Here is a 19394-nt window from a genome sequence, read left to right as displayed (position 1 = left end):
AGTATTACTATATTTCTCATGACCTTCCTATACAAAACGCATGCATGAAGATCATCGGGAAGAGGAGAATTCTTAGGATTTTTAGTAGGCTTGTGTATAGGACACGCAAATATCCTCGCATAAAATCAAAGAATGCAAGGGTATGAAAGCATTATAACCATATAGATGCGGAAAAACATTTTAAAAAGTATGAGAAAATGACATAAAAACGGTAAAGTCGAGGAAAACCTGCTATAATTACGACAAATTGATGGTAAGTATGTAAATGGAAATACGACAAAATATCGCAAAAAAGCTTGCAAAATTGCTTCAACTGACTGAGAATACATAAAATTATAGAAAAAATTACCACGAAATGAGTGGAACTGAGGTGGGTTGACGATACCCAGACACTCAGAGAAGCTTAAAATCTATGCTCTGGCTGCATTCACTTTTAACGCTCTCCCTCCCCCTGTAAAATAAGTGGGTTTTCGTAACACATACTCCAACAAAGGCGACATAGGTATTACAGAGAGGCGCCATATTGAAGCAGGCAAAACATATGTATCCCAATCCATAACTGTGTTCTCACACATGCAGTCGAATAAATATATTACTGAATTATGTCCAGTTCTCACAAACAAAGTTATTCTTCAATTATCAAGGAGAAGAATCAATGTGTTTCAGACACGAGCCATTCCCCCTAGTGTCTGCAGGAGACTGGACCAATGTCACATGTATCACTTTAAATAGTGTGAGGAGGGGGGCGTACTCAAGAGATGTGGTGTTAGAACGAAACTGCTATATTATCCTATACATGAGGAAAACTACATAACATCTGACCAGGAATAATTCTTTGTGCAATAGGAATGCGACCAGAGCGGTTATAAATGCTACTCTGAACAGCACTAAGAGTGTTACATGTTTTTTGGCTACTGATCGCTCGTAAGAAGTTGCTGCTTCGTTGTGTGCATTTTCGTGCAGCAGGGTATTGGCGTACCTGAGTGTATCAGCTATTGAAAATATTCATATCATTTTTTTCTTCGCTCTATTTCCTAGTGAGACACAGCTGCATCTGTCAAGACTGATACTACTACTTCCAATGATATGCACAGCTGATGTAGGAAGTGTGACTGAGGGTACCTAGTTTCCGACTTAAAAAGACATATACAATCCATTAATTTCCTAAGAGACATAACAGCAGCCTCTGAACATTGTTCTAGGTGACTTATAGGCAGCTCAGGTGGTGGAAATACACTGATGATGCCATCCTAGGACAGAAGAATACTGTAGAAGGAAGTAGGTTTACCATTTTAAAGTCTGTCACCGTAGTGATTGGGGTAGGAAGCTTGCTGGGTGGTTGTATGTCTGACGTTGACAAATACATCCTGCAATAGAGTATTAAGAGCATTGTATACCGCAAAACTAATGCTTTTGAAACTGTATGGCACTAACAATATAACATTTTTTAGGCGCAGAACTTTGTAACCATCAGATTGTGTGTTCATGCTCTATTTCTCTCATGCCAGTGCCTCTCAGGTACTGACTTCAGACAGTGGAATAATGCATCAGAATTGATAGTGCAGTCGATTTACGTGAAATGTTTCAAACTCCATCTATCTGGAGCTCCATCATGTATGAACCACACATTTGTTCTTAACCATCTGTTATATCACTGCAGCGCTTTCATGTCGACTATGCAGTGATAAGAAGCAGTACCCTCCTCAACATGCAAGCATCTGGAGACGTCTTTTGGATGGCTGCCATGGGTAATATTGGTGCTGCAGGGAGGACTGGTCGACGACAATGTGGGAGGGAACTGTCAATCTCCGACTTTATCCTACGAATGTGACAATATTCTGTGATGCCCATCCACACAGCGAGACATGGCCAGTCGCAATGTAAATTCTGCACTATGATAGATGTGCTGAAAATATGTAGATAACTGAATTGCATTAGTGTCGGGTGCTATCTGGAATGCTTTAGTGTGTATGGTCAAATGGGTGTTCTACACAGCCATCTATCTGCATTCACAATCTAGTATATGGCACTTGGAAAATAGTGGAGGGGTCACTTAGTAATGATGCAGAAGTGGGAAGCATTCTTCTGTGGCACTGGCTGGCATTGAAATTATGGAACAAGTAGTAAAACTGCTAAAATTGATCATGCTATCAACCACAGTGTGTATTACCATACATTGTCCCACATCAACAGTATCTTTCCTATCCCACCTGTCCATTGGTACACTGTTCATTACCGCTTAATGATTGACTGATACCACTTGGTTGAGATGGACGAAGCCTTGGCGGAAAACTGGGTATCTGCTACTTGAAACTGTTATTTCTTTTTACTTCTACAACCTGTAGGGAAGATGTGTAGTGAAGAGCAGCTTTCGGTGATGATCAACACTGGAACAGTAATCATGTACACGGCAGCAAAACGAGGAAACAAGCTCTTCGAAGCAGAACAATGAGACATCCGCTACCCCGTCACTATGGAAAATGAGATTAAGTGTATTTCATTACCTTCGGATAGCTGTTGGAAACGTTCTACAATGCCGCAAACTCTTCCAGTTTCCTTATCTTGTGATGTCTTCCACATTTTTGTCAATGAGCATCATCGCCTCTGTGTTTTACTTCTACCATCGTGTGTGTTATGGTTGCTGCTTAGTTTACACCAAGCGATGTGCAGCTTTCTGTGAGTGCCAAATGTTTGAAACGTGTTAATATCACTTTAGCACCTGACACAGACCTAAAAGTCACGTAAAAAATTGTTGGGGTGGTGTACAAAACTGTAGTCATACACTGCTTGGACGTGTTACAGCCGAAAAGACAATGTATTGAAGTACTTATGGAGGAACAGTAGAGGAACTTTCTCTTGTGACTGATTGTCTGTTGAATATGCTCTTCCTCCAGTACAGTAGATAAAACTCTACATAGATGTGTGCAAGTGATTTTGAGCAATTGTCATATGCTCCAACAGAATGATACATTTATGGGAGCCTTCATATTTTATGAAGTAACAGCTTTTTCATGAGGTCAGAAAACATTTTATTTTTTAAGCACAGATCAAAAACTAACAAGAATAAACAACTAGTAACCAAACCGACTACGGCAAAGATAAATATCTATCAGCTGCAGCTTTCACCCGCTGTCTTTGGCGCAGTGGATAAATGACGTCGCCACATCAGCCCCCCTCGTTTTGAAACCGGGTGCACCAAGTATGTGGGGAAACTTGCACTTGATTTTTCTACCAGCTCTCGTGAAAACATCTGGTGCAGGTAATGGCTGCTCCTGTTCTGCACTTGCTGCTTCATTGTCCTCTTCTGAAACCGAGGGCTCGGCGAGACTATCTGCTGTTTCTTTGGCCTCCACGTTTGGGGGTGATTTTGCAGACTGAGGAAGGAGTGTACCCTCTTCGGTGTAAGCAGGTTTAAGCCGCTCAATTGAGACTGTCTCTTCTTTACCATCCTTATCGATTTTGAAGCTGTGGCTTCCTCTTGTGATTACCCTGTATGATCCAGAGTAAGGCGAAACAAACGGCGGGCGCACCGTATCATCCCTAAGCCACACGTGGGACGTTGCTTGCAGGTCTTTATGTAAAAACACTCTCCGGTCTCCATGTCTTACAAGGTTAGTGGGTTTGATGTTTCTCATTCTAACGCTGAGTTGTCTCGCGAATTGCGTGCATAGCTCAGGGGCGAACGGCTGTGTAGATGCTGGAACGATAAATTCTCCAGGAACCCTCAATTGCTCGCCATAAACCAATTCTGCGGAAGAGCATTGTAAGTCCTCCTTCACGGCCGTTCTCAATCCGAGTAGGACCAGCGGTAGTGCTTCAGGCCATGAAGTGGAACTACACATTAATGCAGCTTTGAGCGTGTGGTGTAATCATTCCACCATTCCATTACTAGATGGATGATAGCTTGTGGTGCGTAGATGGTTGCACCCGCACAGTAGTAAAAGTTCATTGAAAAGTTGGCTTTCAAACTGCCTTCCGCGATCTGTTGTTATGTTTTGCGGAACGCCAAACCTGGAGAACCATAATTGCAACAGTGCTTTTGCAACCGACTCCGCAGAAATGTCTTGTATTACAACTACTTCTGGCCACCTGGTAAAACGATCAATGATTGGGAGCAAATAGAGTTGTTCTGAAGAGCATGATAGCGGGCCCACAGTGTCCACATGTATATGTGAAAATCTTGAAGATGGCGTCGGGAAGTCAGCAATAGGTGCAAAGACATGTCTGCTGATTTTATTACGCTGGCATGTTAGGCATGCACTTGCCCACGCACGACAATCTTTTTGTATTCCAGGCCACACTACTTTGGAGGAAACTAACTTGGCTGTAGCTCGTACTCCTGCATGCGATAGGTTATGTAGTGCCTTATAAATCTCGCGACGATATTGTTCTGGTATGTAAGGTCGCTCCTTTCCTTTTGCTACATCTCACCAAATTCCGTCTGGAACATTTGGGACAGACACACATCTGAGCTGCAGCGCAGTTCTCTGTTCCTCTATTAGACGGCGCAAGAAAGGATCTTCTCGTTGTTTAGACGCTAACTCGGTCCAACGAACTGAATTTAAACTGGCACAATTCCTAGACAGGCAATCTGCGACCAGGTTGTCTTTTCCTGAAATGTGACGCACGTCAGTCGTGAACTGTGCAATGTACTCGACTTGCCTGCACTGACGTGGTGAATTGAGCTCTGTGTCTCGTTGAAATATAGCTACTAACGGCTTGTGATCGGTAAAAATTGCAAAGTGCCTCCCTTCGACAGACGTGCGAAAATGCTTTATGGCTAAGTAAATAGCAAGCAACTCACGGTCAATAGCACTCCATTTTTGCTGCTGTCCAGTCAGATTTTTAGAGAAAAATGCGAGCGGCTGCCATCTGCCATCAACTTCTTGCTGTAGCGCTGCACCCACTGATGTTTGGCTCGCATCAACCATGAGCGCTAAAGGAGCGCTCAATCTTGGATGTCCCAGTAGTGTTGCTCGAGAAAGGCAGTTCTTTAAGTCATGGAAAGCTGCTTCAGCGTCTGGACTCCATGGGATTTTACGATTTCCTGTTGTATTTTTACCTGCAAGTAACGTTGTGAGTGGCTCTTGGGCGGCAGCTACTTTAGGTAAGTGACGTCTGTAATAGTTGAGCATGCCTAAAAATCTGCGAAGTCCTTTGTAAGTTGTGGGAAGGGGCATCTGTTGTACTGCTTCAACCCGCTCAGGCAAAGGTGACAGGCCTGCTGCTGAAACCAAACATCCTAGGAACTTAACCTCGCGTTTTCCAAAAGTGCACTTTGTTTCGTTAATAATTATGCCATACTCTGTCAGAAGGCGGAAAAGCTGCGGCAGGTGTTCGACATGCTGATATACAGAACCAGAGAATACTAAAATGTCGTCCATATAACAAAATACGAATGGTAATTCTCGAAGCACCTCATGCATGAATCTTTGCCATGTTTGGGCAGCGTTTCTGAGGCCAAATGGCATAAAATTGTACTCAAACAAACCAAATGGTGTGATAACTGCTGTTTTTTTAATGTCAGATGGAGCCATGAGAATCTGGGAAAATGCTTTGGCGCAATCAATCACACTAAATATTTTGGCATTGCTAATCGTAGTGTTAAAATCGGTCACATTGGGTACTGGGTAGCGGTCGGGAATTGTGCGGGCATTGAGCGCCCTGTAGTCTCCACATACTCTCCATGAATTGTCTTTTTTATGGACCATGTGAATTGGAGATGCCCATGAACTATCAGACCTACTTACAATACCTGTTTTTAGAAATCTGTCGAACTCAGATCGCGCCGCGAGCAGCTTCTCTGGAGGCAACGGGTTGACCTTGTGTCGTGCTGATGTGTTGTTGAGTATTGTGTCTGCATTTTCTGGTTGCGTTGACGGGTTCGGTAAGTGCTGGAAAGTCTTGAAGCCGTTTACGAAAAAGTGATTCCTCCAACAGTGCTCTGATATTCCCTACAGTATACGAATCGTTACGACTGTCGGGTGTCTTCTTGCGTGACGCACACGTGTGCGCCCCGCTTAGTTGCGGGTACGAAATCGTATCACAATATCCCGACGCGGATGACGCGGTAGAGGAGCCGGAAATCTTCGTGCTGAAAGACACGGGCACATAGCACTGCACTTGAACCGACGCGGAAGACGCAGTAGGCAATATCCCTTTTGTGGGAACTGTCACCAAACGACGGTTAACCAGGTCGGGCATAAGTCGGTAGTTCCGTAAAAAGTCCGCTCCAATTATAGGATTCGGCACATCAGCAACCACGAAAGTCCATTTTGGATGGAAGTTAGAATTCAGATGTAATGCCAACTGTTTCTCACCGTAGGTAGATATTCTGGAATTGTTTGCCGGAGTCAGCACATGTTGCGTTGTGAGTATATCACCTCTCTTTCTTGGATAAACACTGATTTCTGAACCTGTGTCAATCAGAAACTTCTCACCTGAAGAGAGGTCCAACACGAACAATCCGTGTGATTGGTTGACTGCAGATACCGTGTCGTTTTCACCTCTTTGAATCACGCTATGACTCGGGCGCCTATGTTGTTGTTGACGAACGTTAGCGCCCTTTAACGCCCGCCTTTTAAGTTTGGGTAACTGCAGGGTTGAATACATTGACGGGCAGTGTTACCGAAGCGTCTGTGGTACCAGCACCATTGATCTGTCAGATCCTGTTGGATAGCATTTCTTCGTCTTTTCCAACTGCGACTTCGTAGCTGCTGGTGGTGTGAAGTTACTTGCACGTTGAGTTTTGCCACTTGTGCTGCCAGTTGCTGTATGGTGGGTACGGTCGATGAGCACTGCAGTTGGGAAGTATTATTGCATGTTCCTGGCACACTGGCGTTAGATTCCATCACACTACACGTTCTTGGGCCTACATCCTGGCTGTAGTTGGATTCGGAACACGCAGAAACTTCGGTTAAGGTGTTTGCGATGGTGTTTGCCTTTTTTGCTAAGACTTGCAATGGTAAGTCTGTTTCTGCTGCAATGACGGCACGGATGTTGGCAGGAAGTTTACGAAGCCATATTAAACGTAAAGACTCTTCAGGTAGGAGTTCCGGGCTGGATAATGTACGTAAGGCTTTGAGTACTTGTGACGCAGTCTTGTCGCCCAAATCTTCGTATGCGAAAATTTTTTGTAGTCGCAAATCTGGTGACAACGTATAATGCTGTATGAGAGCTTCCTTTAGCACAAAGTAATTTTGTTGCGACAAGGTTTCTTCTACTTGCTCTATTTAGATGTGAAACCACTATATTAAATTTGTCAATGTTGTTAGACACCTCACGCTGCCGAAAGATGCATTCAGCCTGTGTAAACTAAAGCTGGGGGCGCGTCGGCCAGAACACGGAAAGCTTAACATTTCCGTGTCGCACGTAGGTACTCCCAGCTTCTGCATTAACATCTGTCGTTCCATTTTGTGGCGAATCAAAGGGCGTGGACCGCGATCCTTGGTCGAACAGACTGTAGTCTTCAATCTTTATTTCACTGCCCCATGCTTTTGTCTCTGAATTCCTTATTCTCGTCGGTTTATATATTTTCTTTATGCTCCTGCTACGATTTTTCGGGGTCACCACTATGGGAGACTTTATATTTTATGAAGTAACAGCTTTTTCATGAGATGAGAAAACATTTTATTTTTTAAGCACAGATCAAAAACTAACAAGAATAAACAACTCGTAACAAAGCCAACTACGGCAAAGATAAATATCTATCAGCTGCACCTTTCACCCGCTGTCTTTGACGTAGTGGATAAATGACGTCGCCACACATTTATACGTAACATGTTTGATGTCAACATGCTGACAACATTTGTTCTTTCGATAAATCGGAAGAGAGAGACATGGTAAAATCAATTAGGAGGTTCTATTACAAGGAGTGGTATAATTGGTTAAAGTTTAGATGCAGATAGTTCCTCCGAAACTACACTGATTTTTCTCATAAAACTTATAGAAATCGACTGTATCTATTATTGTGGATTGATGACTGTTTTTATTATTGTCATCATGATCGTATATTTAAAAAACAAGTGTTACCGCCAGTCCTGTGTTATTTCGTACTTCATTATCCCTTAATTATAAAGTAGATCTTGCATGATAGCTCGTTGAAGAACCGGCAAATGATAGTGTTTATTTGCCCCTTAACACTAGTAGAACGCATGAGACATGCTATGATTATCAAATTTCTTACAAAACTAGAACGTGAGAATCTACTCTATGATTAGAAACTTTCCAGACATGTGGGTAGATGGGAGTTATGGAGCAAAAATTTCAAATACAAGCACGCAGATGGTAATTGGTTTCGATGTAATGGAACACACACACACACACACACACACACACACACACACACAGAGAGAGAGAGAGAGAGAGAGAGAGAGAGAGAGAGAGACGTGTTAAAATCTTCTAGGAGGTTGCATTACAAGATAGGCTCTCACTATCTGTTTCGTAAACCTCAGTGTGATATACCATCGCACTGGTAAAATGGCACTAGCCATAGAGTACAAAACAGCAGTTTCCTCTTGAATTATAGCATGTTGATGTCGAGTATAAAATAATGGTGTTTTTTTCGATATGTCAGCCCATGGCGTGAATGGTTGTATTCTCTAAGGTTATTTCACGCATCTGAAATGTTTAATACACACGCGCAAGACAGTTTATTTACAGACAAAGATTTGAATTCGAGAGATGCTCTCAGATCATGTAACAAGCTGAAAGAAATTGTTTGAAATGGTTGTTTTTTTTTCCTTTGGAGTTTAAATTTTTGCTTTTTCTTTACTCCTACGATGGTTTCGAAATAACGATGACATTCTGTGGTGATGGATAGTTTCCACAGCAAAATAGTGGCAGTTTTTTTTCTCAGTGTTTCGTTAATGGACGTGCATAGGTGGTGTACAGGCTGATCATTTGTGACTGGCTGCAGTGCACTTCGTTCGATGTCCTGAAATAATGAGATACGAATTGCATACAGCAGTCGAATGTAAAAACTATGCCGATTTTGGTCATAAACTAAAATAAAATAGACTGGGCCTATTTTCGTGGAAAGAGAACATTTATTATCATTGTGACTGTGTTTTCTTTATTATAAGACGCACATTGATGTTATATACAATTGTTACACTGATTCCCTGAAGTACGCTTGCTAAGTGGGCTACTAGAGACATGGTGAGCAGGTTCTGTAGGAGGTTGCAGCTATCCTTTTAGACAAACAACCCGCGATCCTGATACCCCTGATTTATCTCAGAATAGTTTTGAGGGGTGATGACATAGCAGTCTGTTATATGTGTAGCTTTTGTCGGCGTCGATAACGCTGACTGCCAAGCCACACGTTTGTCAAGGACATATTGTACTGAAGACCCTGCAAGCAGATTGCTGGGACGGTGCTCTGGAGTCTGCAGTCGCTTTTGGGCCCTGTTTTCCAAGCAGCAGACGTTTGAAAAAGCGATCTGGAGAGTTCTTCAGAATTTAGTTGTTGTTCCGGGTGGAGGGGGGAGGGGGGGTGATCCAGTCTTTCTGATAAATACGCTTAAGAGACTGCATAAAGCATCTTGTTCTTGTCTCATGACTATCTGTGATTGATTTCCACAGACTGGAGACAGTATATCAATGCGCCGGAAGGATATCTTTGTGGACCACCAGTGACAAGATAGAGCAGGCCTCTATGAGCTGAGGAAAGGGGTGGAGGTTAAGACTACCTCCAAGTTGGTTTGTTCGTGAACGGCCATCGAGGAGAACATAGCTCCAGCTGGTGTACCTCGGCAATCTTCTGGTTTTTTTTGCGATAGTTGTGTTATTACAATGATTGCTTCCCAATCTCGAGTACATATGTGTCATTATGACCCGATGATTACGTGTGCTGGTTTTTTCACGACAGTTTCGATGTTTACCTATAATAGTGATCCAGTTTCCATCAATTGTTGTTGTGTGTATTGGCTTTGATTACCTGGACTGCAAGGTGACTGCCACGCAGGAGACTGTAGCGAACTCTGGCGTCAAACAGCTATAGATACAGCCCTGTGCTGTATGCTTACATGTAATGCACTTATTAAGTTCCCCTCTGACCAACACCATCATCTCGTCAATTGAATATATTTCCCTCCAAAAAATTGTAAATAGTTCAAATGGCTCTGAGCACTATGGGACTTAACTGCTGAGGTCATCAGTCCTCTAGAACTTAGAACTACTTAAACCTAACTAACCTAATGACAACACACACATCCATGCCCAAGGCAGGATTCGAACCTGCGACCGTAGAGGTCGCGCGGCTCCAGACATAAAAATAGCCTGTGACATCCCAGTTTGTAGGTGAAAGTCAGAGTTTGAGTGTGTCTACCACTAATTTTTAGTGGTATTGTAAAACTTTTGCACTGCAGGATAACACAAGTTGTATGGCATTCGGCTCAAATGTGTGTGATTTCCTAAGGGACCAAACTGCTGAGGGCATCGGTCCATAGATTTACACACTACTTAAAGTAATTTATGCTAAGAACAACACACAACAATGCCCGTGGGGCCAGCCGGAGTGGCCATGCGGTTCTGGGCGCTACAGTCTGGAGCCGAGCGACCGCTACGGTCGCAGGTTCGAATCCTGCCTCGGGCATGGAAGTGTGTGATGTCCTTAGGTTAGTTATGTTTAATTAGTTTCAAGTTCTAGGCGACTGATAACCTCAGAAGTTAAGTCGCATAGTGCTCAGAGCCATTTAAACCATCTGAATGCCCGAGGGGGGACTCGAACGTCCCTAGGGAGGGGCAGTGCAATCCATGGCATGGTGCCCCTAACCGCCCAGCCACTGCGTAAGGCTTTTGGGCTGTGTTGCGATTTTAGGCGGTCTTTGTGCAGTGCTGTGCATATAGTTGTGTAATCGGGAACTATCTTTATGATTAATTACATAATTAGGACCGATTTTTACTTCAATTTCCCAACCGATATAAATAAGGTACAGTAACCTGGAAACGTCCCCTTAGAAAAATTAATTAATTACTGTGCTGATAAACCTCTTACATTATTTGCTTTTCAAACACCTGAGCAAAACTGAATGTACTCAAACATTCACTAAAGTGACACACAATTATTTTTAGCGCAACGGAATCTGACTTTCAATAATCCCTACGAAAGAATGGCCCTGACTAACATTAAACTATACCTTTCACAAATCACTTACCTCACAAAAATCTTCGTTACTCAAGCTACTGCAATACAGCGAGCGCCACTACTGCCAGCTAAATAAAAGATTCAAACTACTGAAGGCACAAACTACTGATAGGCATAGTTAGCAAATGAAAGATTTTGATACAGAACAAACAATGTATTTACCTTAATAGTGTTCAAAAGTCATAATGTATATAGCAGTTCATGACATCCAGTTCTACAAACTTCAAAACCCCGCCATCTCACTTCCCCACATCCACCACTGCTGGTGGTTCACCTCCAACTGTGCAATGCTACGCGCTGTTAACAGCCAATTGGCCAACACTACAATGGCAGACAACAATGCAAACTAGCCACAGACTACACACAGCACAGCCAGTGATTTTCATACAGAGCGATAAGTGGTGGTACCATTAAAAAACCTAAACAGCCTACTTACATAGCCCCCATGCTCCCCACAAAAAATTTTACAAATTTTTTTAGGCAGTGGCCAATACAGATTTAAAAAAATTTTCATAATTACAATAACAAAGAAATCAAATGCACTCTCTTATCGACACAATGTTGGTCAAAAGCTAAAATTTTCAGAGTCCATAAAGACAGTCCTGATCGTTCATCACAGTAAAATTGCGGTGTTTTTCTCAAAGTCTGAGCAGTAAAAGAGAATGCATATGGAAGTAGTGGATTTCCATGCAGTCTTGAAGAAGTAGTGTTGTCCTTCCAATGGAAAGACAGAGCTGACTCTTGACATGCAAACAGGTAATGGGCTGCAACAGAGCAAACCCACAGCAGAGTCAGTCGAAGTTTTGAAGAATATTGGTAAGTAGGTCATCACAGAGCAGATCTACTGCAGTCCTTGTCGAAATAATGGTATTGGTGAGTCATCAAAGGTGTAGACCCACTGTAGTCCTTGTAGAAATAATGGTATTGGTGGGTCATCAAAGGTGCAGACCCGCTACAGTCCTTGTAGAGACAGCCAGCAGCCATCTGCTGTGACTGTGCAGGTGCACAATCACAATCGAGTAGTCTTGCGGAGAATATAGCAAATCCATAAACCACCACTTGTCCACTCACAAAAAAAATTTGTTTGAAATGTCCTTAGAACCAGCAATGCTGTTATCCAGTCCCTTGCTGAATTATGCAAACACTATCAGTCCCTACTTCTCACATATTGTCCATATACTATGAGCAACAGAAACGTGTGCAGTGAAATGTAACTTACAAGTTACTTAATTTGATGAACTGGTGTCAATTACAATTTTACAACATAAGAATAAAATAACAAAGGTACAAAATACATAATTAAAGAACATAACAATACAGATAACATTTGTAGTAATAGGGGCTTCACAAAAGAATAGAAACAAATATATACATCAGTGTTACAGGAATTATGACATAAGTAAATACATAAAATAATAAAAATAGTTTTCAAAACATTAATTTCACACATGAGCATTAAAACAGAACAGATTAAATAATGTCTAAACATCTTTACAAAGAAAATAACATAGTATTTCAAAAATTCTACAACATAAATCTTATTAGCTAAACACCTAAAGACAGGAAAAAGACAAATACACAAGGGTGCATAAACACATAGCAGAATAACACAGGAGAAAAGGACAGGGTTTGTGTTCAATGTAGCATTTGGTACTGTAGTCCAACCCAAAACTTCATTCCATAGATCTTTCGTCTTATTTGAACATTTGTTTCCACCAAAAAAATCCTATCCAAGCATGCTTTTTGTATTTATATGTTCACATATTTCTTACCTCACTATTTATTTTCCATTATCTTACCTCATCATTTATTTCCAAGAAAATCCTACCTATACCTTCTTTCTGTACTTTTTTTCGTATAGCTTCTCAATGCATTTCTTCCAATGCATTGCAACTCATTCTCTTATATAGTCCATTCCCTCTTAAGCTAACTTAAATCTACTGAGTTCAGATGCTAAACTAAGGGACGAGGTAATGCAGCAGCGCAAAACAAATGCAAATTGGCAAAGCAAGCAGCATAAATTAGCAAAGCCAATGCAACATTACAACTAATATAAGGCAATGTTCAGCAAACAAGAAAAATAAATCAGTAGTAAAACCAGCTTAACAGAGTAATACAAAGTGAAATTTAGTAGCACTATGCCTGAAAACAGCAGCAGCAAATGCAATAACTAATATCTAGACATGACAAAGCTCAAGCAGAAAAAATATTGCACTAAAGATGGCTTAACACTAGAGTGATGCATCACAATTTATTCTACAAAAGAAATTACCAAGTACTTGAAAAGAAAGTTCTGTATGCAATTCCCGTGAAGGGAAATGTCTTTTTGTGCTCCTTCGTTTTTTTTAAGTAGATCATAAAGTTATTCTTTACAGGGTCTGTAGGCATAAAATATTTATATTAGTACATCTATAAAATTTTATTTTAACCAATGCTGCAGGGCAGCTAGAAACTAGATATTAAACAAATTGAGCAATCTCTCAGCTAGAAAGACAATAGATTTAAAAATGTTTCTCATCATTTCATTAGGCATGTTAGTAAATATCATAAATAAGAGCTCCAAAGTGTAGTCATATGTTTTCAAGTTCGAGTGTGTCGTATTTGCCACGCTTTCTACAAATAAATATCAACAGCGAGGATAATGACATCTTTTTTTTGCACCTGTGCCTCTGAAAGGCACACACTAATGGTTTTTTTTTTTCTAGGTGACTTTCACGCAGCTGGGTGCCCACGACGCATTACGTGAAGGTGGTCACTTAACTTTCTCACCGAAATATTTACGACACCAGTTTGCACTACAGTGACAGTCTCATATAAAAAATTTCACAGGTCGAGAATTTGCGTTACAAATGTGTAGAAACAAAATCCTATAAATATAACAGTGTCCAAAAAATTTTCGTCGGCGTTGTGACACATTTACGCATATACATACATTTCATAATTCTGAAAGTACGATTCTTGGTTTCCAACATCCTTTTCCACAAATCAGAGTCCCTAACCACTACTCATTATTCCTTACGTTATTATACATATACATATTCATCGACACTTCTTCAATATTTCATCATACGAAATACGTAGCATAATCAAATTCCTCATATACGGTAGCATCATCTTATTGATCATAAACATACCTCAACAGCATAATACACATCGTCGTTGTAATAACATCATAACATCTCAGTCAATTCTCAAAAACGTTGTAGCTTCCTCCAACAATTTCAAAACCTAAAAAAATTCTCTGCTCATTTCAATAGTGTCATCTACCTCAAACATACTTTAAAAATCATGATCTCATACCAAATACATCATTCAAAGCTCTCATAGTATAACAATAATTCCGAAAATATATGAACAGTTCACACAGTGCAGACAAAATACAATTTCATAAGTGTGAAGTTATCCAACTGTGTAATTATGTAAACATGTGTCACTGATGTAATAAAAAATGTTTGTCTCTCCCAGTTAAATGATCAGATAGCTGTGTAATTTATGTGTTAGAGAAATATGGTACCGATGTGTAAAGTTGTACAAACAGATACCATATTAGCTAGGGCTCCTTGTGCTTGCCAAACACATGGTACACAAAGTAAGCGTGTAACCCCCTGAGCATTAATGTAATTATACCCTCAGGTGTTACAGATGAAATGTATCATGGAAAACTTTCTTTGTAATTCAAAAATCTTTAAAAATAAATGTTTAAGTACAAGATTAATCAATCAAATACGTGTACTGTAGCGCTAAACTGTGCGTTTTGTTGTAAGATAATTCTGTGGAAGTGTCGTAGTTATCGTCGTCTGTAAGCAAAGTTCTGCTGAAGTCAATGTACTTACCACATCATAAACGAAAGTGAAATGCTTTGCCTATAGATATCGTAGTTATTACGTACCTTACTGTGATCAAGAAACTTCTATAATGTAAGGTATTGTTGTGCTACAGAAAAGGCTATCTCATTGTAGCTATACCACAAAAGTTATTACTAAAACATGTTTTACTTTACAGAATAACAAAGAAAAACTGTGCAGATATAAAACAGATACACCACAAAAGCAACAATGTAAATTGTGTCACATATTAGTAGCGTCGTGATATAATCGTGTAGCTGTCAAATAAACTAACCACTGTGTCATCTGGTATCTCTCAAAAAGTACTTTAAATCTAGAATGTATTTTCAAGTAAACCAAAATGTTGCATTAAAATCTCATTAGCAGTACTGGTACATGTTGTAAGCATGTCAGCCTTATAGTCGTTACGTAATCGTGCAACTAACAAGCAACAATGTACACACACTATAACACTGTGTCGTCTGATCACTATAACAATGCACTCGTAAATACTGTCTAAATTTATTCCCTAGGTTCTAGACTGGATAGTGAACTTCAAAACATTGTTGCATGTTAACAGTTTCTAAGTCTGACAAAGCACACTAGTAACGTGAAGTGAAAAATTTTATGGCAAATACTAAGTTATAAAGCAGATTATTTTTCAATAAACGGTTTTACATGTGAAATGTGGTGCAATCCTTTACTCTACCTAGTACGCAGAGTTTCAGTTTCAACGCAATAATCATGTGGTTACGGCGGTAAGGAACACTGGAATTTTTCTCAAGGTTAGCTTATGTTATTCTTCTCAAGCCCAGCCGGCGCACGTGGCTGCCTGTGGGTGCGAGTCATTGTCTGTTTCTTTGTTGGCACGCGTCGTTATTAGGATTAGGAGACCTAACTTCTACAAATTCTCCTTGTCGAGAGTGCCCTGCTGTGTTTGAATCTCGCCAGTTCTGATGCAATTCAAGTCTGTCGTTACGATTATGTCGTCTGTCGGCATGTCGGTAGTTCCTGTAGTTTCTTTCTTGTCGGTTAAGTGGTGGAGAATTTCTTCCTGAATTATCACTGCACGGTAGACCGTTGTGTCTGACGTCATTCTGTCTCCCGTGATAATAATAGTTCTGGTTGCCGTATTGTCTGTTTCTATGATTGTCTCTGTTATATTCATTACTACGGAAACGCGATCTTTCTCTGTAACTATTACTCTGCCAGTGGTTGTCATATGGGTGGTGTCTGTTTTGGTCACGATTTGTGTTGTGAGAATAGCCTTGTCGTGTCCAGTTATTATTTATTTCATCGTGGAATTGCGACGGATGTGACCTGTAATTGTTGTGTTCCTGTTTTCGCGTTCCGCGATTGTCAGTGTCAATTTCTAATTCTTGTAAGAGTCCCTGAAAAGCTTCAATGTCGTCTTCGCAAGTCCTGCCAAAATAATATGTCGTAAATGTTCAAGTAATTTGATTAAGCAAATACGGATGAGTTCTGAGGGGCTGTATGGGTTTGACAAGTACTGATTCTTGGGCAACATCTCTTCAAAATGTTTCACATGACTGGAGAATTCAGATTGTTCTAACTGTTTCATCATTATGATGCTATGTTTTACTCGGTCTTGTTTAGCTTGAGACCAATATGGTGAGAGGAAGGCATGATAAAATTCTCCTTCGCTGTGGCAATCGTGAATGACCGATCGCGTTCTTACAGCTGGTTCAATCTCTAAATATCCACACATAAATTCTAATCTGTGTTCTAATGACCAGTTGGTAGGAAAACAATGAGAGAATTGATGAAGCCACGCTTGTGGATGAATGTCGTTGCCGGAATTCTTAAATGTTTTGAATTTACGTGTAGTAATAAACAACTTATAGACAAAATCATCATGTCGGCGAGTCGCATGTCGGTCATTGTTACGTCGTGTCGGCGGTTCCATCTCAGAATTCGGTGCACATTGCCAATTTCTTTCATAATTTCCGAAATGCCCTGTGTTATTATTTTGTGGCTTTTCCGTATTTCTAAGTTCCTCTTCCCGTGTTGGAGCGCGAGTGTCCTCTGAAATACGTAATTTTTGTATTACTTGTGCAAACTGATCTTTTACTTCCCGGATTTCTCTTTTGTATTGCGTATTAATTTGATTCTGATTTTGTTTGAATTTCTTAATTTGTTCATGCTCTTCTGTGTCAGTGATGGCTACAAGTCTTGGTCATTCAGATCATCATCTACCTTTGCAGATAAGTTAGTGATCTGAACCGAAAGTTCGGCTACTTTCTCCGATAGTGTACTTATTTCCTCAGTGTGTTTTTTTTTTAACCAAGTTTCAGAGTGTCCATTTGTGTCGAAATCGTATCTACTGTGTCCTTTAAGTTTTCCTGAGTTTTTGCAAGTAGCGTAAACGAATCAGTAGATGCAACTGAGTCAAGTTTAGCTCATAAGGTCTCATGATTTTCATGAACAATGATTTGCAGTTCTTTTATGGGTGCTTCGTGATTCTGTAATGCATTTTCATGCCGCGAAAAAATAGGTTGAAAATGCTCACAAATTTGTGTTTTTACGTCATTACAGACTTTTTGACATTTCGATTCAATGTTATGTAGCTCAGTAGTTAAATCTTCACGTGTTTGTTCAAGTGTGGTGTCTAACTTTTGAAGCTTTTGCTGTGTTTGTCTCTGATTTTATTCCATTGTGTCTAACTGTTCCTGTGTTTGTCTCTGGTGTTGTTCCATTGTGTCTAACTTTTGAAGCTTTTGTCCCATTGTGTCTAACTTTTGAAGCTTTTGTCCCATTTGTTGCATTAATTGTAATAACAATGCACTGGTGTCTAAAACATGTTCCTCAGTGCTATTCTGCAATGCATTTGAACCGGCAATATTCGCATTTTGAAAAGCAGAAAATGTGTCTTGACTTATTTGAGAAAACGGCGAGGACGCAAAACCTGAATCTATAGTATTTGCCAGTTTGTGTCCTGTCATTTCGGATTCCTGAGGCAAGCTGTTGCCGACCGATCGATCGATAATGCTTCCCTGTTCACTAATTGTTTCACTGCCTACACCACTATTTGCAGCCCACTCCATTTCCCTATGCACAATTACAAAATTACTACTCTGAACATTAGTTAATTCTTTACACGCTGGCGCAAACACACTACTTTCGTCTTCACTGTCATTTCTCAGTTTACTTTGGAGCCTAGTATTACGTTTTTCACACGTCATTATTGTCACAATATTTCAGATGACAACACAGAAAAGCCCAATTTGAAGAGCAAAATAAGAAAACACATTAACATAGAATTTAAAATAATAGCTCGTTAATTGCAAGCGCAGCTGCGAAATACTTGGTGCAAATCTACATTCAGTCCACAACTGTTTTACTGTACAAGAATGAAAACTACAACTACAAAGGAAATTCTCTCTATGATTACACGCTACCAATAAACAATAGCTACACTAATTACACAAACTACAAGAACAAAATCAGAAGATTCCAGTGAGGTATCCTCGGCTAAGGGTCGACATTTGAAACATTCCCTTAGAAAAATTAATTAATTTCTGTGCTGATAAACCATTTGCATTAATTGCTTTTCAAACAGCTGAGCAAATCTGAACGTACTCAAACATTCGCTAAAGTGACACACAATATTTTTAGCGCAACGGAATCTGACTTTCAATAATCCCTACAAAAGACTGGACCTGACTAACATTAAACTATACCTTTCACAAACCACTTACCTCACAAAAATCTTCGTTACTCAAGCTACTGCAATACAGCGAGCGCCACTACTGCCAGCTAAATAAAATATTCAAACTACGAAAGTCACTAACTACTGATAGGCATAGTTAGCAAATGAAAGATTTTAATAGAGAACAAACAATGTATTTACCTTAATAGTGTTCAAAAGTCATAATGTATATAGCAGTTCATGACATCCAGTCTTACAAATTTCAAAAATTCCGCCGTCTGACTTCCCCACATCCACCACTGCTGGTGGCTCACCTCCAACTGTGCAATGCTACGCGTCGTTAACAGCCAACTGGCCAACACTACAATGGCAGACAACAATGCAAACTAGCCACAGACTGCACACAGCACAGCCAGTGATTTTCATACAGAGCGCTAAGTGGTGTTACCATTAAAAAAACCTAAACAGCCTACTTACAAACTAACCTTCATAACCTGCATCTAGACAGTTTCCATGTGTTGGGGGGTGGGGGGAGGCCGGTCGGGGGTAGGGGTTCACTTGGGCTTTCCATCCAGAATTGCTATGGTTCAAGTCCCAGAAAGGGTACGACCATTTTTAATTTCATGCCACTCCCACGTGCCTCCTGTGGTATAATTGTGTTAGGAGTGTGCACTTGGGTTTTCTGCTCAACAGGAAAAGGGTTCAAGTCCTGGAAAGGACACCGCCATTTTTAATTCCGCCAATTCCTGGATCC

This window comes from Schistocerca gregaria, chromosome 3 (assembly GCF_023897955.1).
Source record: "Schistocerca gregaria isolate iqSchGreg1 chromosome 3, iqSchGreg1.2, whole genome shotgun sequence".
Classification (NCBI taxonomy): domain Eukaryota; kingdom Metazoa; phylum Arthropoda; class Insecta; order Orthoptera; family Acrididae; genus Schistocerca; species Schistocerca gregaria.
The sequence above is the reverse complement of the archived record's forward strand: the minus strand, read 5'-3'. Positions refer to the sequence as shown.